This window comes from Pogona vitticeps, chromosome 11 (assembly GCF_051106095.1).
Source record: "Pogona vitticeps strain Pit_001003342236 chromosome 11, PviZW2.1, whole genome shotgun sequence".
NCBI lineage: Eukaryota > Metazoa > Chordata > Lepidosauria > Squamata > Agamidae > Pogona > Pogona vitticeps.
Genome location: NC_135793.1, coordinates 23,386,412 through 23,412,259, shown reverse-complemented (window position 1 = coordinate 23,412,259; position 25,848 = coordinate 23,386,412). Strand labels below are relative to the sequence as shown.

Here is a 25,848-nt window from a genome sequence, read left to right as displayed (position 1 = left end):
GATTTTAACAAAATTGCCAAGCCATTAAAAAAAAAAGTCTTGGAAATACCGTACAGAGCTAAAAAGTGTTGTGTTTGTGTTTGTTGTGAAGGATTGTTTCTATAGCTGGCAGCTGAATTCCTTTTGTGTGTGTTTCTATATACAGCATCGTCTTTCTTTATTGTTAAAATGTACAACATTGGAAGGACTCCCTGTAATAGATGCCTTCTTTGTGTAGATTGGAAAATGGGTTTAAAAAGAACTGTGATCCAGAGGGTTCTTCTTCCTTCACCCCATTTCCCCCCCTATAGAGCTGCCATTTAAAATGTCCTAAACATCCAGAATAATCTAGAGGTATCAGTGAGTAGGGGATTTGAGATACTTGTCAACAACTTTGTCCTGTGTTTAAAAATATTATTATTCATTCTGGGGGGGGGGGGACCATGTAAATCAATCCCCATCTTTTAAGAAAACATGCAGAAAGGAAATATTGGAATTTATAAGGAGGCCTGTAGACTTGAAGCGATTTGCTAAACTTGAAACCACAGACTTTGAAAAGTTGTTTGATGTTCAGCTTTGACCTGGGAGTCAGTTCCATGGAACACTGTGGGGATTGCCCGTGAGTAGGCCATGGGTATAGATTGTGCTGTGAAAAAATGTCCACATTCTGGCTTAAATTGTGTGCATTTGTTTTATGCCTCCTTTTTTGCATGATGCTTAACTTTTCCTCCCTGGTTTGTGTGTATGCGTGAACCTCTTGAAAGTTATTAAAAGACAGCCCCCCCCCATGTTCAATCAGATTGATGTGGTCGAATCCCTGGTTCGCCCCCCTCGCCGAATATAACCACTCCCACCTTTGTATCTAGCTAGCTCCAGTTGGAAGGAATCAAGTAAAAGCAGGTTAGAAATAGATTCAGACGTGCAAGCTCCATGCTGTTTGAATCCAGTGGGCGTCTCTGCCTTTCCGCTAAGAAGAATGGAGTTCAGGAGAGGAGTCTGATGATCCACCCCCTCCGGGGAAAAAAAAAAGACATCAAAAGAACTGAATCAAAACAGTCCCCTTTGGGGGACTTGGCTTTTTTTTTAAAAAAAAATTAAAACAATAAGTTTCTTTGTATTCTGAATCCAAAACCATTTGGTTTGGAAGGGTAGACATTTTTGACTTGGGGGATCCCCCCCAAAATGTGCTGGGGGGAGGCCGAGAAATGGAGGTGAACAAGAGGGGACCCCCCCTTGCTGTTTGTATCCTGCCGTAGGCAACTGTGTAGAGCTAGTTCTCCCTCTCTCCCCATGTTGTGAATTTTCTGGTTTTTGCTTTAATGGGTGTGTGTGTGTGTGTGTCCAGTCAGATAAATCAAAAGTCTGGATACCCAGTTTTGAGAGGCGAGGTCTTCCCACAGAGCCACAAATTGCAAGAGAAAATTGGGGTGTTTTTTTAAAAAATCATCTGCTTTTCAGATAAAGCTGTGTTTTTTTGTTTTTGTTTTCCTCCTCGGCTTTGCAGAAGGAGGCAGCTGCAGTTTGAACTTGACACTGGGTGACAGCCAGGGGGTCTCCCGGCCTTCTCAGCCCAGGCTTTTTCCCTTGGTCAAGTCTTGGGCGAGGAGAAGAGGAAAAAGAATTAGAAAGATCTAGGGCAGAGAAGGTGCAATGTAACCTAAAAAATACAAAAAAAAATCTCCAAAGGGTAAGAGAAAAGAGAATGGGGAAGTTCACAAAAGCTACATTTTGGAGTTTTCCAGGCATTACAAGGCTCTGGGTTGGTTTTCTTAAAAAGAAGGTTTAACTCTAAAGAAAGCCATGCTTTGTATCGGGGAGAGGAAGGCTGCTTCGCCACTCCGGATTTGGGTTCTTATTTCCTCTTTGGGCTTACTTGGGAGTAAGTTGTGCGAAGCTCAGGAAAGACATTTAGGGGATGGGATCTAGCAGCACAGCTGTGATCTGCTTTCCGTGAGGATGGCAGGATGGCTCTGAGCTAATTTTAGGGAGAAAATTCTGATAATGACTCTGGAAAAAGTTCCTCTAGATTTTAGTTAGCAATGCCAGCCAAATGTTTATGAATGATGACAAATAAGCTGGATCTAAACAGATGTGGTTCCTGCTCAGCATTTGGAGAAGGTCTCACCATTCTTTCCCCCTTAAAAAAATAATTAAAAAACCCCCCACAAAATTGCAGAATTGCTGCCTTTACTATCTTCTGCCTATCTTCCCAGCTAAATATTTCCTTTTCTATATAGAGAACAGCGCCAGTGGAAGACAAAGGTCAACCTGGTCCCTTGCAGAACTGTGGATGTGTATTCATGTAGGATTTTTTTATTTATTTAAAGTTACCACCTTCGCAACTCAGAAAGGAAGTTTGTGCTCTGAAAATGGGGGAAATCACAAGTAGGTGAGATCTTTGGTCTTTTCCTGAAGACATCCATTCTAGAAGTTTTCTTATTTTCTGAAGAAGAAGGTGAGTGGTCTAAAAAAATAATTAGCTGGTCACACTAGATTGCCTTTTAATTTGAATTTGCTTGGGGTTTTTTTTGTGCTTTTTCAATCTGATCTGAAGGTCCTTTGCTCCATATGCAGAAACTGTTCATTGTAGCCAAAATGTAGAAGAGGAAAGGTGGGGAGGGGGAAAGGACATCCTTATTTTATAAACAGTTTAACTTGCAAGGCACCAACTTTGGAGATACAGTACTTAGGAAAAAGTGAAAAAGTTTACCCCATACTTGTATTCATTTATTTTTACCCACTCAATTTATAGTACTGTATACCTTTCTCCCACGAATGGAGGCAGACCTTAAAAGTCCCACGGACTCTCCATTGTTTTCGCTGCGATGTATGTAACATAGCACTCCTGTGGATACAAGTAGCAGCAGGAATATCTATAAATTAAAATGTCTTAAAACGTTTTGGTGTGAAAACATTCTCCCCTCTCCCACTTGCTTAGGATGATAATCATTAGCACAACCCACCTCATGCTGAGTCCCAACCATGTTTATCCAGAATTAATTGCATGCTGTATATGTCTTTCAAGCGACCCTAAACCCACCCACTTCTTGGGGACTAAGCCCTTCTGAACTCCTTGGTTTTGTATTATTATTATTATTATTATTATTTTGAGTAAATGTGTACAGGATGGTCTGCATGGAAAACTTCCATTGGCCATGGAAAACTTCCATTAAAGCAAAGCCAGGTGTCTTGCTCAAGAAAGGAAGGAAGGAAGGAAGGAAGGAAGGAAGGAAGGAAGGAAGGAAGGAAGGAAGGAAGGATCCATGTTAGGATGATTCTTTTTCTGTAGGGCAACCAAAACTGAGAAAGAAAGAGGAAGAGACAATGTTTTGGGACTTTAAATGTGGCTTGGACCTGGTGTCAGGAGTGACAAACCATAACTTTGTCATTGTTATTCTCGTCTTCCACTCTTTTGTTATCTCTTATTGTTGATACCATCCTTGTATCAAGGATGATCCTAACAAAGGTAGCAGCTGCTTAGGAGGTGTAATCTGGAAGGGGATACTTCGGTTGTAGTTTAATTCCAGGCTGTAGTTTAATTCCACTTGTGCTTACTCAGAAGGAAGTCCCGCTATGTTCTGTGGCACTTAGCCTGTTCTGCAAGCAAAGTCTTCCAAAACCAACCAGCACTCCTTTCCCTTGGAAAGCCTCTCTAGATCTTTAGTTTACCTGTCTTCTAGGTACAAGCCTGTTTATGCTTTTCCCCTAAATGTTCCATTTCCTTTGCCTCCTCTCAAGGCTGGCCTCCAGGCGAGCCATCTGTATCCAGAGATAGGAAGTTAATTTTGTCTCGGCTGGGGTGCTTTGTATTGCAAATGGAGAAGGCTGTACTTGTAATATGCAGGGGGGGGGGAGATTGGGTGTAGGTGGGATGTTGTGTATGCAAACCTGGCCTTTACTGGTGGATGTCTTTGTTTCTGGTTTGGGGGGGGGGAAAGCACAGTTGTGTAGATGTGAATTTGGGAAGGGTCAGCTTCTTTTCAAACTTCTTCTGCGTAGGTGGGGGATTTTATGGTGAAGAAATGTTCTTTTTGCTTGTTTGGAGCTCCTGTTATGTGTACGAGGTCATTGCTTCACAGGCTGGTCAGTCAATGCAGAACTTGAGAATGTAACTCTGCCTGCCCACAACTCCCAGAAACTGATGGGCCTGGTTTTTCTAAGTTCTGGGTGGATGTGAGAAGTGTATGTTGGAAGTTTCTTGAGTTGGAAGACTTAGGTTGCAATTCTGTGCACTTAGGTTGAGCCCAAGGTGGCTAATTTTCCAGGAGATTGGTGTAGTACCACAGTCTACAAGGCTTAGTCTTGAGCACAGGAGAAAGCCACCACGTGAGTGCTGGACCCTTGCCCTTCCTGGCTTGTAAAAACAGCCAGTGGGGGGGGGACTGGCAGAGTTGATAAGAGGAGTGGGGCACACCTGCTTAGAGCAAGGGAGGGCACCACAGGTGGGAGTAGGAAGAGCTCTTCTTGAAACCCACTGTACTCGATAATTATCAGCCAGTTTCCAATATTACGTTTCTGGGAGAAGTTTTGGAATGTGTGCTAGTGCCTCAGCTCCAGGGGGTCATGGATGAAGCAGATGGTCTAGATCCATTCCAGTTTGGCTTCACCTTGGTGGTGACCTATGCCGGGAACTGGACAAGGGGAGTGTGTCCCCGTTGGTTCTGCTGGACCTCTTAACGACTTTCAATACCATCGACCATGGTATCCTTCTGGGTCATCTCTCTGGAATGGGTCTGTTTTATAGTAGTTCCAATCCTTCCTGGATGGCTGAACGTAGAAGATGATGTTGGTGGAATCCTGCTTAACACCCTGGCTGTTGGCTTGTGGTGTCTTGCTGGGATCACCCTTGGGTCCTGCCTTATAAGAACAGCCGGGGCAGTGGGGGGGGGGGTAACTGGCTGAGAGGGTAAGAAAGCTGCATGAACGTACTGGGAAAGGTTGTCTGGAGTTTTGGGGTGCAGTGCCATCGGTATGTTGACGCCTAACTCTACTGCTCCTTTCCATCTGATTCCAAGGGAGATTTTTCTAGGCCTAGACCCAGTGCATTTTGTGTTGGTAATGGACTGGATGAGGGTGAATAAATAGAAACTTAACCCACACAAGACAGAGGTGCTCCTGGTTAGTCAAAAGCCAAATCAGGGGTTAGAGATCTGGCCTTGATGGGGTTACACTCCTCCTGAAACATCAGGTTCAGAACTGGGGTGTGCTCCTGGATTCAGTCCATGATTCAGAGGTCTCAGCTGTGGCCACGAGTGCATTTGCACAGGTTAAAGCTGGTGCACCACCTGCACCTGTTCCTTAAGATGTCTGATCTGGCCATGGTGACACGTGGCTACATTATACAGTGGTGCCTCGCTAGACGATGATAATCTGTTCCACTGAAATTGCTGTTTAGCGAATTCATTGTCTAGCGAAAAGCATTTCCCTATTGGAATGCATTAAAATCTGTTTAATGCGTTCCAATGGGGAAGAATCGTCGTTGTCTAGCGAAGATAGGCCGTAGGAAAGCCGCTTTGCGAACCGCCAATCAGCTGTTTAAATCGCTGTCTTGCGAAGCTTAGGTCCCCAAAAACACCCGTTTTGTGAGCACGGAGGGAGCTGTCAAAATCGTTGTCTAGCGAAAATCGGTTTGCGAAGCAGGGACCAAACATCGTCCAGCGAAATTCCCCCATAGGAATCACTGTTTTGCGAATCGCTATAGTGATCGCAAAAAGTCAATGTCTAGTGAAAAAACCGTCATGCGGGGTAACTGTCTAGCGAGGCACCACTGTACCCCCTTTGGACTACTGCAGCATGCTTCATGTGGGGCTGCCTTTGAAGACTGTTTGGAAACTTCAGCTGGTTCAAAATGGGTCAGATTGCTGGTTACAAGGAGCATATAGCTCCTTTATTACAACAGCTTCGCTGGCTGCGGGTCTATTTCTGAACCTGATCTGAAGTGCTGGTTATTTCATATAAAGCCATAGATGGCTTGGGTCCAAGATCGCGTAAACCCCCTGAGCCTTCTGAGCTTTTAAGATCTTCTGAGAAGGCCCTTCTCTTGCTTCTTCCACCTTACCAGGTTCATGTTTACAGAAAAGAGGGTCTTCCGAGTAGCTGCTCCCAGGCTTTGAAATGCGTGGCCCGAGAACGCACGTTGGCCGCCTCCCTCCTGCCCTTCCTTTTCAGGCAGCCTTTTATGCAGTTATGTGTGTGCACACGTGCATGTATTTGTGTGTGTGTGTGTGTGTGAGAGAGAGAGGATGTTGCATTTATTGAATGTAAAGATTTTAAAATGCTTTTAAAATGTTTTAATTTTGGTTTCAAAAATTTTTAATGGTGGCTCTAATATAGATAAATGTTTACTTGTGCATCCATTTATTTATTTGTTTATTTTAGTATAGTTCTTATGGCGTTTTCAGTTGTCATCTTTGTATGGTTTGCATGGTTTCGGAACCATTTTAGGCCTGCTATGGAAAAGAAAAGCACCCTATAAATAACATTGAAAAGTAGTAAAATGAATAAATGCTCAAACACCCTTATCCATGTCTGTTAACTGCCAGGGCGGTCTGCCATGGTGACTGACATTCAGGAGACCTGTACCCAAACACATCTGGAGGACACTGGGTTGCAGGAAGGCTGGTATGTAAGATAACAACTTAGCTTTCCAAAATAGAAATAAACTGAATAAAACAACAGTGCATTAATGTATGTGATGGGGGCTTTCTGATATTAAGAAAATCTATCTCAGGGCTTAATAGCAATATTGCCAGCACATGCCCTTCCTTCCTTCCTTCCTTCCTTCCTTCCTTCCTTCCTTCCTTCCTTCCTTCCTTCCTTCCTTCCTTCCTTCCTTCCTTCCTTCCTTTCTTCCTTCCTTCCTTCCTTCCTTCCTTCCTTCCTTCCTTCCTTCCTTCCTCCCTCCCTCCCTCCCTCCCTCCTTCCTTCCTTCCTTCCTTCCTTCCTTCCTTCCTTCCTTCCTTCCTTCCTTCCTTCCTTCCTTCCTTCCTTCCTTCCTTCCTTCCTTCCTTCCTTCCTTCCTTCCACAAACGCTTGTATCCTTGGCCATTGGCATCTAGCACATCTGTACATTCTTGAGACTCTGGTAATGTATGAAGATCATTTGTAAGACCCCAGCATGGTGTTTGTGGGTGGTTTTTTCCCCTTGGATCATACTATCAGGCTCTGCCTGATAAATCCATCTTCGGCTGCAGTCTCCAAGCCTGGCCAAACTGCCTGTTTCCTCATGAGTAAGCCCCAATGTGATCCCATGCTGCGAAGTAAGCCAGCTGCAGGACTCTCGCCCGGAGGTAAATCCCAACCGAACAAGGGAGACTCCCATCCGAGGAAGCACAATCAGGATTGGGCACATCTGGGCTCAGGATGGGAGATTTTGAGGCTGTGGTGTAGTGGATGCTTAACGCTGATGCAAACCACCACCCTGCCGGTTGAGGAGGATTCTGGGACTTGTAGTTCAAGAAAGCTACTGTATTTGTCTTGCTCTGGAAATAAGCCAGCTTGCTCCCATGGAAGTGAATAGAGGATCTCAGCCTTTCTAAGGATGGAATTTAATTTGTCTTCTTCGCTCTCGTTTTCTTTCAAGGGTTACCAATAGACAAGAGGATTGGGGACTGGGTCCCGAAGCTTGCCCTGACGTTGTGCCTTACACAACAGTGATGCACAGGTATCTCTAGGTAAGGTCTTCTGGCACCATTCCACCCCTTATCCTTATCTGTTCTTCAGGCTGCTATTAAAGGCAGAGATCCACCCGGCTGTCCCAAAAAGCAGAGGGAAAAAAAAAACAAGCCAACTCTATACTCCCTTCCCTGGTCTTCTCCAACCACGGCGGACTGAATTGGCTTTGACTCCCGTACAAGTCTCCTTCAGGATTCTGCTAAGACAGCTTATTTATAGACCGACAGAGCTTAAAAATCACGTGTGCCTGATATAACTCACCTCTCTTCCGCACGCAGCAGGAAGGCACCAAAGCTGGCCATAAAGAGAGACTACGTCTGCCCTGGACTTTTCCCTCCCGGGTTCCCTGGCATTAGACCTCTCTGGAAGAGCTGCCGTTTTGGACTGTTCTACCCTACAGTCTTTAATGATTAGGGGAGAAGGAAAGTTTTGGAGGCCCAGCTGAAAAGAGATGGGTTGAACGCCTGCCACGATAGGACCCAGACAGGGATCCCAAGTGGACAGGTTGCCAGAGGTGGAAAAAAAAAGGGGGGGGGAAGAGAGATTCAGGACCGTCCTCTTTTAAAAAGGGTGTTCTCAAAAGCTTCTCTTCTTGGCTGTTTTGTCTGTTCCTGGGTCAACGTAAGAGCCATAACATTTCAGAGAGAGAGAGAGAGAGAGGGAGGGAGGGAGGGAGAGGGAGGGAGGGAGGGAGGGACAGAGTTTGCAAAGTCTCAAGCCAAATGGCGGTTGGGTTTGTTGGGATACCCCATGGCGCACAGCGCGGCCGAGGAAGGGAAGCCGTTTTTCCCTCTGGCTGTGCCTGGCCTCTCAAGCAGCTGCTTTCCCCCTTTGGCAGACAGCCAGGAGAGGGGAAGGAAAAAAAAGGCAACTGGAGCTGAGCCGGGCTGATCAGCGATGCAGTGGGATTGACCGATTCGGGGGGGGGGGGGAGGATTCTCTGGACACAGCTTGTGGAAGGAGACAGAGGGTGTTCGGTTTGAGCTGAGAATCAATGATTTGGTCTAGAAACCGGAGCAGACCAAGTGAGCTTGGAGGGGGAGACGGTGGCCGCGGTGCAACCAAGAGTGAAGGGCATGGCTTGTGCTCTTGTCTTGGATTGTGGCCACAGACGTGGAGCATCCGAGTCACTACCATGCCAGAACAAAGAGCTTCCGTTTTCCATGGAGTTTTTTTTTTAAAGAAATGCTCAACCTGGAGACATTCTCCTTTGTAATCCACGCAGTGGGAGCTTGCTCTGCCTCGTGATCTGGCAACTATATTTGGGTGGGGGATATTTTATGGTTGGGACGGGGTGAGTGCACCCCTCCTGATGCTTCTAGGCTACATCTCCCACCACCTCTAACCTGTGTAGCCAAGGGTAAAGAAAAAACAAAACAGCAGTAGCTGTGTGGGAACCTCTGGAAGTCTACAGCTACCTTGAGTCAATGGAGAAAGGTAGGGGTGGGTAAATGAATGAATGAATGAATGAATGAATGAATGAATGAATGAATGAATGAATGAATGAATGAATGAATGAATGTACCCCCTCTTTGCACTGTGAGTACTTTAAAGGCTCATCCTTTCTTTGAGGATGTCGCAAGCTGGAATGTTGGCAAGTTGGTCGGTCTGAGTCCAGAGGCCGAGTCTTTGGCCTCAAGTCCCAAGTCTGAGTCCCTATTAAAAACAATTCCACCCTGCCCCTCCTGAAAAAAGGGAGAGGTGGATGGGTTCCAAGTCGAGTCTGAGTCATTGAAAAAAAAAGAGTTCAAGTTGAATCTCCAGTGTGATTTAAGAGAAGACTTAAGTCTGACTTGACAGTGAGACCCGTAACTCAAGCCCCCCCCCCTCCTGGTAGGCACTGCTTCATATCTGCCCTCTTTGGGGAGACCCGCAGGTTGTAAGCAAATGTTTGTTGTTTTAGATGTCAAATACTGAAGGCAACTTCTTGTATTTAATATTTAGTTCAAGTTGAAGAGTGGGTGTCCTTTGGACGTGTCTAAAGCAAGGAAATACTGGCTGTTAGGAGTCCCTTCTCTGAGATTTCCACGGTCATTGATGGACATCTCCTGTCTCTAGTCCTGGACTTTGTTGGCGGCAGAGGGGGTTACTTCCTCCTGTTTCAAGATGGCAAGAGACAGAGCCGGTAGGAAGGCCAATTCCAACCGAATCTGTCATCTGGGTTGGAAGACTCAGGAAGTGGTTCTATGGCTGACTCTGCCCCTTTGCCTTCTCACGCACGTTGGAGCCCTGGAGGCTATTAACAGACTGAAATGACTGGGCTTGCATTTATGGCAAATGAGAAAAATGAATCAATTTTGGGATTTTTATTATTATTATTATTATTATTATTATTATTATTATTATTATTATTATTATTATTATTATTATTATTATTATTATTATTATTATTATTATTATTATTATTATTATTATTTGGCTGGGCTATTTATTTTATGGGGATTTAGGGGTTGTGAAGGTGTCATTAGGGAGGGATTTAAGATCTGAATCGATTTGCAGAAACAACAGAGATTGGTGCACTGGATGGCAAAGTGAAAATTCTTGCTAAAATAAATAACAGGAGTCCTCAAAGAGGTTGGAGTCACTTGGTGGTTCTGCTAAAACAGACTAAGGAGGCTGCTTTTCTTTGCCTTGATGGAGTTTTGTCCAGATGGATGAGTACATGAGTACAGATTGAAATTTACGGAGTTCGAACTGACCTAAGCTTGATGGGGATGATGGATTGTCTGTCTTAGACAATTTCCAGTTGTTGTACTTGTGCCTGTGCTCTTTTGTGGAAGAGCAGCTGTTTGGACTAAACTAGAGAGTTACTGTGTGTGGTTTCATGGAATATTTAGGCACCCTGTATGGACCTGCATATATTTTCATGGAGGTTCTATGAATCCTGTGACAATGTTAATGTTGCTTGTTGGCGCTATAAGAGTTGCCATTCCTTGTTTTAAGAAAGTAGACTATCCCACACACTGCACCAGAACACAGACAGAGTTCTGACTCCAGTCCTCTGAAGATGCCAGCCACAGAGACTTGGGGAAACATCAGAAAGAAAAACCTCCAGAACATGGCCAGACAGCCTGAAAAACCTACAAGAACTATAGATATGGAAGGTTTCAGTGTTCAAGACATGGGGTTTTGTAGAAGAATTTCTCCAGATCATGATCAGGTCAACGGTGTCCTGTTTCCTAAAATTTCAGGTCCAAATTCCGGCATTTGGATGGAGTCATGTGATGGCACAAGGCGGGACGATGCCTTCAGCAACCACTGCAAAATACTGTAGTGTGTGTGCCCGACAGATAGACAAGGAAGAGATCCTATGAATGACTTCAAACCCAGTGTGTGGATCTCAGTAGCACCACCACCAGCATTGGCACCAATAATAGATTCAGAACATGCAAGATAGTGAAAAAGACAAGAGTGCTTCTGAGCATGTCTAAAGAATATATCCTGAAACCTTGAGAATGAGACTCTAAATCACAGGCTTACCAGTTTAACCATGTCCAGTTTCCTAATGTTTTGGGTCCACAATCTGAGACCAGAAGAACTTGGGGCTGAAACATGTGTCTGGTCTGGCCACCTAGTCTGTTCCGAAGAGATATTATGGGGTCTATACCTCTACACACCAAGCCCTAAATAAGTTCCAACCAGAGACAACCCACTGAATCTGCAGAGTATGTGTAGGTGTTGAGTAACTATGTTCCCACTGATTTAGTAGATCTTTTGTGGAATTCAAAAAAGAGAGTAGCTTTCCAAGCTCTGTCTAGAACAGAATTATGCCCCATTATTAACTGAGAGGTTCTGTTGAGCTATCATGACTTATTGCTGCACATCTGCTGTTTGTTGGTCCAGTTATTTTTGTACGAAGGCATTTGAGATCACAAGCATAACTTTTATTGCTGATGCTGACCAAGTTCTGAGCCACAGTAGATCCTTGAGGTGGATGGTATGATTCTTGTGCAACTCTAGGTTTTGTTATTTCTGTCTGGATATTTATGCAGCTGAACTACTCTGTGAAGCTACTCAGGGACTGTTTTCATGCTCAGAAGCCCAGGGCTGTGTTCACAGGATATGACCAGCCAGACGTCCATGGGAAGCTTGGCTAATTTTGGATGAGGAGTATGGTGATGCTTAGCTCAGTGATGCCTCCTCTATGAACTTGGGGTCTCCAGACTTTTGAAGTGATGGTTCCAAGATCACCCATGTAGATATATATATATACCTAGGTTTTGGCGTTGTGTGCAACTGTACTTGCAGGTATCATAGTGATGTTTCAGACAGGGTTCTACTGGGCTAAACTTTGTGATTTGAAAATCCATGATCAATCTGCAATTGAAGCATCCATCCATCCATCCATCCATCCATCCATCCATCCATCCATCCATCCATCCATCCATCCATCCATCCATCCATCCATCCATCCATCCATCCATCCATCCATCCATCCATCCATCCATCCATCCATCCATCCATTCCAAATACTTCTACCCAGCCTTTCTCCTCAAGAGAGCCCCAAGGTGCTGACTCTTTCCTTGCTCGTGGGTTTGTTTTAAACTGTGAAATTTGGTCTGGAACATGAACGGTGGACGCTTCTTGCTTGTGACAGAAACCTTTTCCTGTGGCACAGTGATGGACTTGGTATTGTCATTAATCTGTGACCTTGGGAATTGTAGCGGGATTGCTGCTAACCATGACTCCATGGTAATGTAAGAAGCCTTGAACCACTCGGAGGTTCACTTTTAGCCTTCTTTCTTGAAGGTGGTTGTTGCTGATGTGAATCCTGGGTCTTTTGAGGGATGAAGGACGAATGATGAGTGTGCATGTCCATCTCAGCCAGCAGAACAGTTCCATCAGTAAATCGATCTCTCAGCAAATGTAAGAAAGTTGTCTTGTGAGCCTAGGATCAGCTAGATATCTCTTCCTGTTTTCTGTCTTGCAAAGGATAAGTATGGGGGAAGCGTGGCCTTTTTCTGCCTACGTACAACCCCTCTTTCCTCTATTATCCTCCTGTGTAGCAGCTGCCAAGAGTAAAAAACCAGCAACAAAGCACTGGTGCTCATGAACTGCTGGATAGCTCAGTGGTTAAGGTCTCTGGTTGCTGAGCCAGAGGTTGGGAGTTCGATTCCCCCATGGGGGGGGCTCCTTGACAGGGGCTGGACCGGATGATCTACAGGGTCCCTTCTAGCTCTGCCCTTCTAAGATGATGATTGTTATGGAGATCGTTTTAGTGCTGCCAACCACTGTGCTGGGTGTGTGCGTGCAATTTGCTGGGAGGGGGAGGATTTGCCCTGCCTCCTACTTAGCACAGTCATGATCTGATTCAGCCCCCCACCCCCCACCCACCTCTGGGTAAAAGAGAAGGAAAAACAAAGCTGCACATATTTAATGTAACCTGTAGTTCTGACCCAAAGTGATTAAGAATTCCCCAGGAGAGTGTGCTGTCGAGGTGCTTGCATATGTAATTCTTGCTTTATTTCAGCTTTGCCCCGGATGGGTTAGCTTCCATGAATAAACATTTAAGCTAGAGTAAATTTCTCACTCTTTCTATGCCACGAGGGGTAGGGTGCCTTGCTTGGGGACACGGCATAGTTTGTTACCTTTGGTTTTTTGCTCTGTATATTATAGGAAAGCCTTTAAAAAAAATTTTTTTTGGCATGCACATGAACACATGGCCGGGAGGTTATTACGTTCAGATCTTAATTAGATGCATGATACCACAGGGAGGGGGGACCTCATGGTATTGTTTTAGCTGGGGGAAAAATGAAATTGCATTTCTGATGTGATTCATCTGTTTTTATTAACTGCTTGTGTTTTGCACGGTAATTTCAAGTTCCTGATCAGCAACAATAACAAGGGGGGAAAGGTATTCAATGCGTCATTTGTTACTGGCTTTGGGAGTGTGAGGTTTTTTGACACCACCTCATGGAATCCAACCACCACTGTGTGTAGCTGGGGTGGATTCTGGGAGTTGTAATCCAGCACGTAATGTATCCAGGCTCTGAGTCTCCCATGCCATGCCAACTGCCCAACTGATCCCCCCCCCCCGCTCTTGTTATCTTTTGCACTGCAGGGTGTGCAGGACGATGTGTGGTCATTTCCTTGACCAAGGCATGAGGGGGAGCAAAACAGAAGGTGAACACAATTACCTCGCGAAGTTGTGTGATACCACTGGTGAAAAGCTTGTGGTGCTTCAATTTTGTTGAACGTTTCTGAGTCCTGTGTAATTCATTGCATGATTTGGAAGCTGTGGGAGCCCTGGGATGGAAGGAGGAAGTCTTTAACTACTGAAAATTGCTGCTGTGGGATGGACACTACAAGCAAAGGGAGATTTTTTATATATATAATTAAAGACTTCCTCCTTCCGGCTCCCACAGCTTCCAAACCTTAAATTCCAAAACTACCTTCCTGCCCATGACATGAGCTACGCAGGCATAAATTGCAGTAGTAAGTCCAGAGTAGTCTCATTGTATTGTGTTGATTTGGTGAGTCAGCTCCCCCATAAGCTCCATTGATTCAATGGGCCTACTCTATTTGCAACTTACTACTGGATTTCAGTGAGTATGTTTCTGGATATGCAATGGCTGATATAGTTATGTGCAGAGGGTAAGCAGGGAAGATCTGAGCAGTATTTATTTGAAGGCTTGCTTGCTCTGTCTTTCTTTCTTTCTTTCTTTCTTTCTTTCTTTCTTTCTTTCTTTCTTTCTTTCTTTCTTTCTTTATTTATTTATTTATTTATTTATTTATTTATTTATTTTCCTTCTTTCCACCCCACCCCCACCCCATTAGTGCACAGCATTGTTCTGGATGGCATACATAGAAAAACAGTGAAATGGCACGGACACAAAAAATGAAATTAAAAACACAACACCTCAAATCCGGCGTAGGTGGCCCTGCATTTCTCCTTAAAAGGACTTCTCCTTGGTTACACAAATGTATTTCTCAGAGCTTGGAAATTTACATTAGGTTTTTTTTTACTACAGTTTCCAAAGTCGTGGTGTGACTATGTCAGCGGAGGAACTCCTGTTTTGGTTTTTAAAATGCAAGTTATCTAAGCTTTGAGATCTCTTCATACTAGCAGCATCACGTCTCTGAAGATGCATGGAATCTCTGGATCAATCCCTCCTGTGAAGTCAAAGCTGAATTTGTGGAATTGTTTCAATGTCCTGAGTTGGGCAGAGTGGTCACCCCCTCCCCGTCATTTTCTGCTCTTCGTCCTGGTCAATCTTTTATACAAAAAAAGCACACCCCACAACGCTTTGGTTATGGTGAAAGTCAGATTTGTTTCTACCCCAAGCAAGTGACATAATTAAAAAGCATGCAAGAAATATGACATTTCATAAACACAATTGCTAGTGTGTTAGGAATGCAAACATGTGATTTTATGAAGAGGGTTATGAATATTTAAACATGCAAAATGAAACTGTTGCTAAATGTCTGTTTTTCATTATCTCACGATGAACATTTTCATTCCTAGGAATGATAATAGCTGTCGGCAGGATGCAGTTCCTCTAGTTTTAAAGGGGGGGGGGAATGATGAGAGAAAGGAAGAAGGAACAATGAGGCAAATGAATGTGAGCGATAATGGCTTTTTGAGTGGATTTCTCCTGTGGGACTCAGTGTCCTTCTCACCCATTGTCCGTTGTCGTGGATATGATCATAAGCCTAAAACTTGACCTACAGGGCAAAGAGGATGTGAAGGTCTGCGGATCATGGGTTTCCAAGGACTCGTGAGGAAGAAGTGGAGGATGTTTGGAGGATGGAGTGGGGGTAAAATGAGAGATGTCCAATGGGGACTGGTGTCTTGGCCATCTGGTGGGGCAGAGGATGGGGTCACCAGAATGACAGCCAACTACGTCTAGTCTACTACCCAACCTCCTCCCATGTATGGTCTAAGAATACCTTGCATCCTTGCCCCTTCTGGCCAGGAGGAGTATTATGGATCAGGTGGATTCTAGAATTATAGAATCGTGAAGTTGGAAGGGGTCTACAAGACTATCAAGTCCCCCTGCTCGATGCAGGAATACAAATCAAAGGATATCTGCCAAGTGGTTTTCTAAGTTTCCCTTGAATGCCTCCAGTGTTGGAGCCCTCACCACCTCTTGAGGGCATCAGTTCCACTGTCTTACTGTTCCGGATGATGCCTCACTTCCCCATGTACAACCAACCCTGCTCATGTCCTAGGATATATGTAACTACATCAAGGGTCCTATCATCCATCTGGCTACTAAACCACACTTATCCAGTGGCAGTCATCCTTCTTGGTTGGTGACAACTTTGGTGTCTTTGAGCATGGGCTTTTGAGGACTGTCATGACTCCAGGTCCTCCGCGGGAAGAGGGGTATTAAACATACCCATGGGTCACAACATAGATACGTGGTGATGATGGGTTTAGAAAGATGGGCAAACTTTTATCTAATAATGTAATTGCAACATAGAACTCTTGTCAACTCCAGATGCCCTGGAAGGCTCCTGCACCCTCCCTCAATTCGCACCATCGTGCTATCCAGCAGTTCTAGGATCTGAGGATCAGTCAGTCTAGTGGGCTGCAGGGTGAGATAAAATGAACTAACAACACCAATGTTTCACTTTGTACAGTATGTTCAGCTGCATACATTCTTATGATGCAGCTAAGTTTTAGCATCTTTATTCTCTGTTGAGAATGGCAAGTCCCCCAGCTTTCAGATGCTGGGGCAAATAGGTAAAAACCCTCCTGTGCCCTATAGGGCCTCATCTCTTCCTACCCTGTTTGCTTTCCATTGGAATGCAGTTTACAATGATGGAGAACAACGCATTGTGCAAAGCCCAACCTGTATTGTGTAGAACGAGAGAGCTGATCACAGCTGATCCTCATTCTGGTGCATAGAAATCTTAGGGTTTTTTTTGGGGGGGGGAGTCCAAAGTTCTGGATTCCAGAAACCCCTCTGGCTACTATGCTGTTGATGGACTCTGGGAATGATTGTCCCAAACCCCCACAAAAACCTGTTTCTAAGCCATAGGCCCTATACTTTCCCCCCCACTAGATATAAATACTGAATTTCGTAGCAGAGTATCTGGGCAAAATAGTTGCTTGTACTCTTGAAGTCCTCCCCCCTCCCCATGTACAGAGTTAGGACAATATTGGAGGCTTGCCAACCGGGGGATATTTGTCCAATCTTGGCACCCCGGTGTGACGGAGGGTCAGGCAGTGCCCCATGGAAGGCTGCAACCTTGATGATGGATCCGTCCTCCTCAAAGCGGAGCTCTGGGGGTTCAAAGTGCTGATCACAACCAGCAGCTTCTTAACAGGTTTCTCTTTTGGCTGTACCCTTGGTTGGTGCCCTTCCCAAGCTGTTCTTACCCCCCCTCCAGTCTTTAAGCTGGAACAGCCTTCAAGCCCCACGGAGAACCCGGACAATTTCACATCATTCCGCTCCATCTCCAGAGGACTCAGAAAGAGAAAAGCTCCCCAGAGCATGGAGGCTGGTTCCTTGGTTAATCTTTGGCCATTGATAACATTAAATGGAAGATCTGTCTGGAAGTCGTATCACTCATTCTAATTGACTCATCAATTGCTATTATGCAGGACTCCCCGTGTTATCTTTTGCTGACAATCCAATTTCCCACATCTGATGCCAGCCTAGGCAGCCCTTCAATCAAACGGCATGTCTGAGAGACGAAGCATCGTTTGATACATTAAACACTCTCTTGTCTGTCTTTGCACCTAGTGCAGCATCTGTTGTGGCGTTGTATCTCTCCTTGATCACAGCCGAGCCTCCAACGATGTTTGTGCGCATGGGACTCTGCCAATGGCACGGGACGCCTGAAAAAAGAAGAAAGGAAGCAACCATCTGGGCATGCGTCGAAACCAGAACTCCTGCAGACAGCCTGCTTCACAGAACGGACACTGTTTTGTAATGTTTTTTTCCCCAACCGTTTTTCTGCCGCTTTAATTTGTCTTCCTTTAAAGCTCCCTTTCTTTGTATTGGAAGACATGGATTTCCTATTGCCTGCAAACCTGAATTTCAGTTGGATCAAGTTCATTCTATTAAACCTTTCGAAGTCTTACGGGGAAAACCAATGTGGATACTGGTTGTCCCAAGCTATCGAAACCACACCCCTTTCCCATTGGCCAGTTCTTACCTTTAAAATATGATTTGCCCATTTTATAATGCAATTTCTACTTATCTGCAGAGAAGCTCTATTCCTTGACTTAAAGTCACCTTCAGAGTCCTCTCAGAGAAGCTTAGAAAGAGGTGGTGCACCAAGATATGAGCACCATTGCAGGAATTTCCAAAAGGGCAGAGTTCTCAATCTGTTGTCACTGTCACAGAGCCCTGTGAAAGAAAACCAGAAAGACAGATAGTTTTTTTCCCCCTAGCACATGGACATTCAAATTCTATAATCCATTTCTGCAGGTCCATGCATCTCAAGGAGTAGACTGCAACCCATGAAGGTTTCATGCTGTAATAAATCTGTAAGCCTTAAAAGTGCCACATCACTCTTTTTCTATCAAGTCCACTATTGCTCATGTTGGCAGTAGGTCCTCCCAATTCCCAGATGAGAGGCCTCTCTTGATTGTAGAGACCCCAGAGGGTGAGACTAAGAGCTTTTAGTTGACTTGGAGTTATGGAATGCTGGTGATTTAGATTTCATAGAGGGGGTGAATGCATTCTGGCTTTTCATCCAAACCTTACCAGAGGGTTGTGGTTCAGCACTCTGGAGAGCTCTGGTAACATTCGGATCAAGACTGGCTTCACCAACCCCACAACATCAGCATCTCCAGCTCTTGCTGGTTGATCTCACCATAGGCATTCATGTTTCCAGGAACCTGACTCATAGGTTCTTACAAAGGCAGCAAAATAACTGGAAGCTGACCTGTAGATCCTTGAAAAGACAAACAAGGACAAGTTGCAAGCTTCTGCCAGCATTACTGTCCTGGTTTGGTTGAGAATCATCCCTTACTGTTCGGCAGAAGACCAAAAAAAGTGGGACTGCTGGACCTATAGACATAGTCAAGGTGCAGGACCATGGAGAGCTCCAAGGTCTTTAAAGCAACACACAGACACATTGCTGAGATCAGAAGGTGCTGAGATCAGTTGAATCTTCTTCCAGAGTAGATTGATCTTCTTTTTTTTCAATGATTTGTGAGCTGGAATTCCTGGAATATCCTAGCCAGGGAAAAGGCAGCATAGAAATGCAAGCAGAGCCAGCCAGCAAGAAGGCTTGAAGGCATGATATCAATCCACAATAAACTGGGATCGTAAAGGGGCAGTGCCCTGATGCTGAAGTATATTATTTCTTTTTCTTGAATTTGTAAACAGCTCAGTACCAAACATTTTGGAGGAGCACACAGTAGATCAAAACAAGCGAGTCTAGAAGTTGTAGTAGAAACGGAACCCTAAACCTACCATTTGCCCTTGGTTGAGTAGACTCGTTGAAATGGCTGGGTCTTGTCAGAACTAAATTAAGTCCCGTTGATTTCAACAGCTCTGTTCTAGATAGGTCTAAAGGGTAATCTGTCTCAAATACAAGTGTGCGTGTGAGGTGAGGATTGGTTCCAAGGAGGGTCTGATCGATAACTTTTTGTGGCGCGGTGGTTCCAGTCCAAGAACGGCATTATCCGTGACATTAGCCCAACTAGCTGGACCATCTTTGGTTAAGCTTTCCTAGCCAGAACGCAGAACACAGGTAAAGGCAGTCTGTCTCAGAGGACTTTAGCTGCATTCTCAAGGTAGGACACACAAATAAAAAAAAAGAACCTGTCCAAACAGGAACCCCGAAAACATCTTATAGCCCTAAGTCGTAATTTTACCTGTGAATTGCCATGTGGTTGTGTAACAAATCATTTTGAAATCATAGTTATGGCAATCTTTTCCCACCAAAAGACTTCTGCGCATTGGTACTTCTAGGTCCAGAGGGGATCTGTCACAACCGAACTGCTGGATAGTTCCATGGTTTAGGCTTCTGGCTGCTGAGCCAATGGCTGGGAGTTCGATTCCCCACTGGGCCTCCATGACAAGGGCTGGACTTGATGATTTATAAGGTCCCTTCCAACTCTGCAGTTCTAAAATGATTATAATACTGACTTGGGAGAAGTCCTTAGACAGGACAGCTTGCCCAGTTGGCTGGAGAGTATTAGTCCAAAAGACAACTTTATCCAGCCAAGATCTTTTCAAACCCAAGGAACTACAGAACACTGGCTTTTCACAGAGAAATTCAACTAACAGCACATCCAGATGAGGCTGGGTGCACGGGGAGGGGGGGGAAATGAAAAACTTCTTGAAACTTTTGGCAGTTCCTGCAGCTAGTCCCTGTTGGAAATTCTGGACAAGATAAATCCAGGGCAGCCTCCCCCCCTCCGCCTACATTCCCTTTGTCCCATGAATGCAGCAGTGGCTAAAACTGGCCCTTCCCAACCTGACATTCTGCTGGCCCTATTCATAGCCGGGGTGTGGCCCGCTCCCATCAACCCGCCCTCTGCTGGAATGTAGCTTGATCCTGTTGTAAAATCTTAAGAGGAGAAAAAAACCCCCAACACCCATATACATATATTTTAAAAAGAGATTTATGAAGGGCACCTGAACTTGTGGAAGAAGCATTGTGTGAACACTTGATGCTCCCAAAGGCACTCAGAGTCAGCGGCATGTCTCTGTTTGTTGAGTGCTCCCATGTGGTTTGTTTGTGCTTTACAAATCATACATGTGTCTTGTTCTCTGGATCTCGATATAGCTAAACAAGGGAGACCAAGAGGGAATGGAAGCTGTGTTTGCTTTGGGCTGACACCCTGCCTCCGACTCTCATCTCCCACGCCTGAAGATGGGGATTCTGCAGCTTAGCCCTCACTTCCTCTCTGTACGACGTGTCATGTCAGGAAGCCTATCAGACAGCAGAGGACCTGATAGGTTTTTGCCCCCAAGTTCAAAGGGGTATCATCATCCTTTCCCTGGAATGGTCTGTTTTCTACCCTTTGACCTTTCTGTTGACTCAGGACTCTTCCCTTTTGAGGTCAACATCAAAACAGAGATGTACGCCTCTCTGAAAGGACCACGACACTTACTCTAGAGATCAAGGATCTTAAGACCCGTTTGTCTTCCATCTGTCAGCCAGCATGTGAAGCCCTCTTGCTCCCCTATTCTTTTGAACAAGTGCAAAAATGGGGAGGGTTTTTCTTTTCTGTTTTGGGGATGGCTTCGGTCTTCTCTAAGCCATTTTGCTCTGCCGTGAAGAGGCCTTGATGGCACCGTGAATAGATCAAAAGCCAGCAAAGTCTCCTCTGAAAGGTTAATTTGATCTGAGATACATTCTGGCTTGGGATGAGGCGCGGGGGGGGGTGCTGGATGGGTGTGGATTTAGCTGTACGCTCATTTCAGGGAATGAATCCAGGCAGTTTAAGAATGATGCCATTCTTCATGCAAGAGGCTCACTTTGCTACGTTAGTGACCCGGGTTCACAATATAGAATGGGATTTTTCTCCCCAGGAGGTAGTATGTTTGATGTCTTAGGAGAAAAGAGCAAGAAATCTTCTCTGGCAACCCATCTTCCTGTGTTTTAGCTTCTCTGATCCAAGAAGGCACACAATTGCATGTTTGTTTGTTTAAATTCTTTCTTTCCGCAGAATTTGGATTCATGGTGGCTCACAACAAGCTTGAAATACAGGTATAGATAAATCCAAAAAAGATATCAAACAGAATAAATTGATGGCCCGAATCCTTCCGAACCCATGGTGGTGTCCTACTAACAGTGTAACGTTTGATGGGGAATTACTCCTCAAGTTAAGAAATGAACGCTGGCATTATGTGTTGTGATCAACACTACTGAGCATGCAGTTGTTTGTAATGACTTCTTAACGTGAGACCATTTGCCTTCAAAAATGATGCAAGGAGCACTTTGGCAGATCTGCATTATAATCACCTTCATCATCTTAGAACGACAGAGCAAGAAGGGATCCTATAGATCAACCAGTCCAGCCCCTGTCAAGGGAACACAGTGAGGAATAGAACTCTCAAACTCTGGATCTGCAGCCAGAGACCCAACTCACCGAGCTATCCAGCAGTTCACTACAGGACCACTAATTAATAAACACATCAGTTAAAAGTACTTAATTCATTAAAAGCCCTTTCTCAGCAGCCGGTCAACCTGCATGCAAAGAAGGATTTTGCCAGTTAAAGGGAGAGAGCATCAGAGGGCCAGCCTAGCCTTCTTTGGCAAGGAGCTCCACAACTTGGGAGCAGCTGTGGATAAGGCCCTGTCTCATGTCTTCTTCCCACTGGACCAGTGATGGTTTTGGGGCTGACAGGATTACCATCCTTCAAAATCTCAGACCCTGAGCAGCATATGGTCCTTTAGGTGGTTTTGATTTGATCTGACACACAAGAGAAAAGGCCACCCAAGACTTTTCACTGTCTGAAGCAAAAGGTCAGATGGTGCCTCTTCCTCTATATGCAGAAACGATGAGTCTGCCCTTGGCAAATAATCACAACCTCAACCATGGGGCATGGGGGTCGTCTTCCAACATCACAAAGTTGTGAGGGCTTCTGAGTTGTTTTGTTCAGCCTGGATTGCAACCAAAATGGATTTCAGGAAGTGGGGAAGGGAAAGAAGACATAGTAATCAACCCGTAAACTCTGCACATGGTCGCTGTCTATGAGATGGGAGGTGTGCAGCCTTGACTGGATGACTCAAAAGCGAGGAATCTTGGGCCGGATGGTGGATGTGACCCACATGAGCAAAGGAAAGTTATTGTGGGGGGGGGGAGCTGGCTCTCCAGGGAATGCATGGTGCTGAAGAGGTCTGAGGGGTTGCGTCAAACACTGCTAAGAGACAGAATCAAGAATGGCTGCACCCCCACCTTAATATTTAGGTCCCAGGTCAGAGCTAATATTTAACTCTTCACAAATCTGGCTTAATTCTCTTGTCACCTTTTCTTCACGCTGTCCCTCCGTAGATGATGGGAGCTATTCAGTAAAGTAAAGTAGTAAGAACTGCTCAATACCCTTAACAACTGCTAGATAGCTCAGGGGTTTAGGGATCTGACCGTGGAGCCAGAGGTTGGGAGTTCGATTCCCCAGTGGGTCTCCTTGAGAGGTGCTGGACTTGATGATCCAGAGGGTCCCTTCCAGCTCAGCAGCTCTAAGAGTAAGAATATTATTCCACTGCAATGTGTAGCACGTATTCTACCTATTGAATGCCCTGTTTACAATCGGATTTTCCTGCCACGCTGTTCCCTTTGGCACGTTAAGTTATGTAATGTGTTCCTGTTTGCAAGTAATTGGATTTCTCTAGAAAACATAATGTGGAATGCCCTTGGCTTCATTCATTCCTCCTTTTCCCAGTCTTACTCATGAAACTCTAGTAGTAGCATGCACAGTTTAAGCACTATAGAACTGCAGACGGTCAGACAGAAAGATCTCACCCTCAAGAAACTTTGGATTAAGGTCGTGTATATCCCATTTAATATGAGCAAAGTGTTCCACATTCTTAATGATTGGCACAATTATTGCTAAAATGCCTGAAATCAGTTGCATCATTACCTTATACATCTCTGGGAGCTGAGAAGCATAATGCCTTGCTGATTAAAGCAGCAATGAATGGATTTGTTTTCTGTTTGCCTCCTGAAACCATTTTAAAAAAAATTATCCTTGCTGAATCTGGTCTCACAGTGGTGGCCAAAAAGCTTCCATTTTCTTTGCAAAACAAGGTGCACAGAGAGGGTGCACCTTTTTTTTTAATAAAAGGATTGCTTTCCCTAATCATTCTTCTTTTAAACCAATCAGAGGAGAAATGGACCCCTCCATCGTCTGTTACTGGACCATTAGCTATGCTTATTTCAAATAATAACATAAAATCCTGCTTTCCAGACAGTGTCCTCGCACTCCATCCACAGCTCTTTGGATATTAGAGGGATAATCCTTCACCGTTCCCCCCCACCAAAAACAAAGCCAATGCAAAGAGGAAAAGCATTTTGTTATGTTCATTTGCATAAGATATTTGCGTGTGTGGACTCTGTTTTTAAAATGCCCTAACTCAAACCACACGGGCGTCTTCCAGTTCTTCCACGACAGATTTTTACACATGTTTTGCATTATAACCCATATAAAGTTGGAGTACAATGCAGCAGAAATGGGCGATAAGACCCCGTGGTGGCCAGTTTATTGTGAGAGCCAAGGAGGACTGGTTTCGGTTCCTTGAGCTCATCGGAGGAAAGATCTGCTTGACGAAATGAAGGAGGGAATAGATAAGGCCCTGTCATTCTTAGGATGAGACTCTGGGGAACGGGGAGTTGCAAAGGAGGAGAACCAAATATGGCAAATGGTGAAGTACCTTTGACCACCTCCACTTGCCAAGAATTATTTTTAGGTTGTTCAGATTGCTTGGTGCCAGGGGAGTGGTCCTGTGTGCGGTCTCTTTCTCAGCGGTCACATGACATCTGGATAAATGCACTCCAGCCTGACCCCAATCCATGTCCAAGCTGGGTGGTTTTGATTCAGCTGTAGAGCTACAATATTTTCGGCGTAAGGTGGAGTAATTCCCCAGCTTATGGAAAATCTGCTGCTTTCAGCATTTCCGAGCCTTATTGTCTTTTCCAGTGGGTCTTGATTTCTCATGATGCTTTCTAATTACAGTTGCAATGTCTCCCCAGGGTTTCAGGCAGGTCTCTTTCCTAGTTCTACCTAGTGGCCCCTGGAGGTCTCCCATTCAAGGACTCATGAGGTGTAAGCCTCATTAGCTTCTAGAATCAGATGAGCCTGGGTATGTATGTTCAGGCTTGCCTGGCGGCCACCATCTTCCTTCACCTCTCTTGAGCCTCTCCTAGTCAAGTTCCAAGCTACTCCTTGTGCAACCACATCTTGGCCTCAGCGTCTGAGTTGAAGATGTCTTGTTGGGACATGACATTTCCCCAAGGCATGCCCTGCATATGATCCACATTTTAATTAATTGCCAATACATTACTGTTTTAGGAAGTTGTATATGTGCCTTGCCCCTTGCCCCAAAGGAAAAGGTCAACAACAATTATATTTATCCCATACAGGGCTGGTCCAGAGACACAGTGGTGCCCAATGTGAGATATTTAAGTGGCGCTGATCTATTTCTTCATTAGTCAAGATCCTACCCAATTAAATAATACCTTGCTCTCCTTTTTGAGAGTGCTCCACATTGCCTCCACAAGGAAAGAGTTTGCCTTTGCTCATTTACAAAGCCAATATGGATTTTTTAAATTACTATACCGCATCGGAAACTGCGATGTCCTTTGCATGATGTCCATGGATGAGACCTTACAAAATCCACATTTTCCGGGGATGCTCAGGCTTGCCAAGTCAGCACACAAAGCCAGAAACATGAATTTAGCTTCATGCAGCTATTAGGCGGATGCTTCTGTGCACTCTTCATAGCACTCAGCATCAGAACACTATAAACAGAGCCAGTCACCCTGAGTGCTTGAAAAAATATACATGGGGGGGGGTTCTCAAGGCAATATTTCTCGCACGAAAATTTATTTCTGAGGGAAGCATGCATGGAACAAGTTAGGTTTGGGCCTCACCCTGCCAGGGGAGAGTGATATGACAGCTGCGCTGAGATAATCAGATCTCATCGGGGCAACGGAGAAGGATCGGGGCTGATGGAAGAAAGTGGCATGTTTGTTATACCGAGCTTGCCACTGGAATTCACTGCCTCGATTCACATCAGTAAGTGTTTTCCTGGTGAGGTTCACAGCCCTGTTCTGCTGAGTAAAAGACCGGGATGGCCATTGGCTCTTGCTGAGCCGTTATGTCATTTCCAATTTGAAGTTCTGCAGGTCCTGCCGAGTCACGCAGAGTTCACTGCCCTGGGTTTCATTCTGGAGCTGCTTGGCTGACTGAACCTTTCCATCAACATTAGCCATGGGGTGGGGTGGGGGAGAGCTGTTTGGAAGCGCTGGGACGCGGCCTCGGCAGCCTTGGCCGCAGTAAGACAGGTGTGAAGGAGAAGCCAAAGTATGTGCGAGTGGGGGATTAAAGGGAAAACATAGGCACAGGAGCTATATCCGTGGCTCAGTGGAAGAGAACAATCCTAGCACGTACGTAGGGCTAAGTTTAGCCGGCTCTGTCTTACTCGTCTTGGTGCCAAAAATGGACAAGCCGTTCCCAATGAGTGCTGTATTTAGGAAGCCATCTTCTGTGTGAGTGTTTTGACGGACAACTTTTGACCCTTCGGGCCAAAGAAAGTCCCTTGGCTTGGCTTAGCAGC

General features: G+C 45.1%; 1 long non-coding RNA gene across 1 annotated transcript in view; it reads left to right on the top strand.

Annotated features, from left to right (window-relative positions):
* Window positions 1-6,610: 6,610 nt before the first annotated feature.
* Window positions 6,611-25,848, top strand: part of LOC140702307 (uncharacterized) — a 37,465-nt gene continuing 18,227 nt past the window's right edge. The window contains exon 1 of the long non-coding RNA XR_012081428.2: window positions 6,611-7,652. This is a non-coding gene — a long non-coding RNA (uncharacterized LOC140702307). The remainder of the gene's footprint in view (window positions 7,653-25,848) is intronic.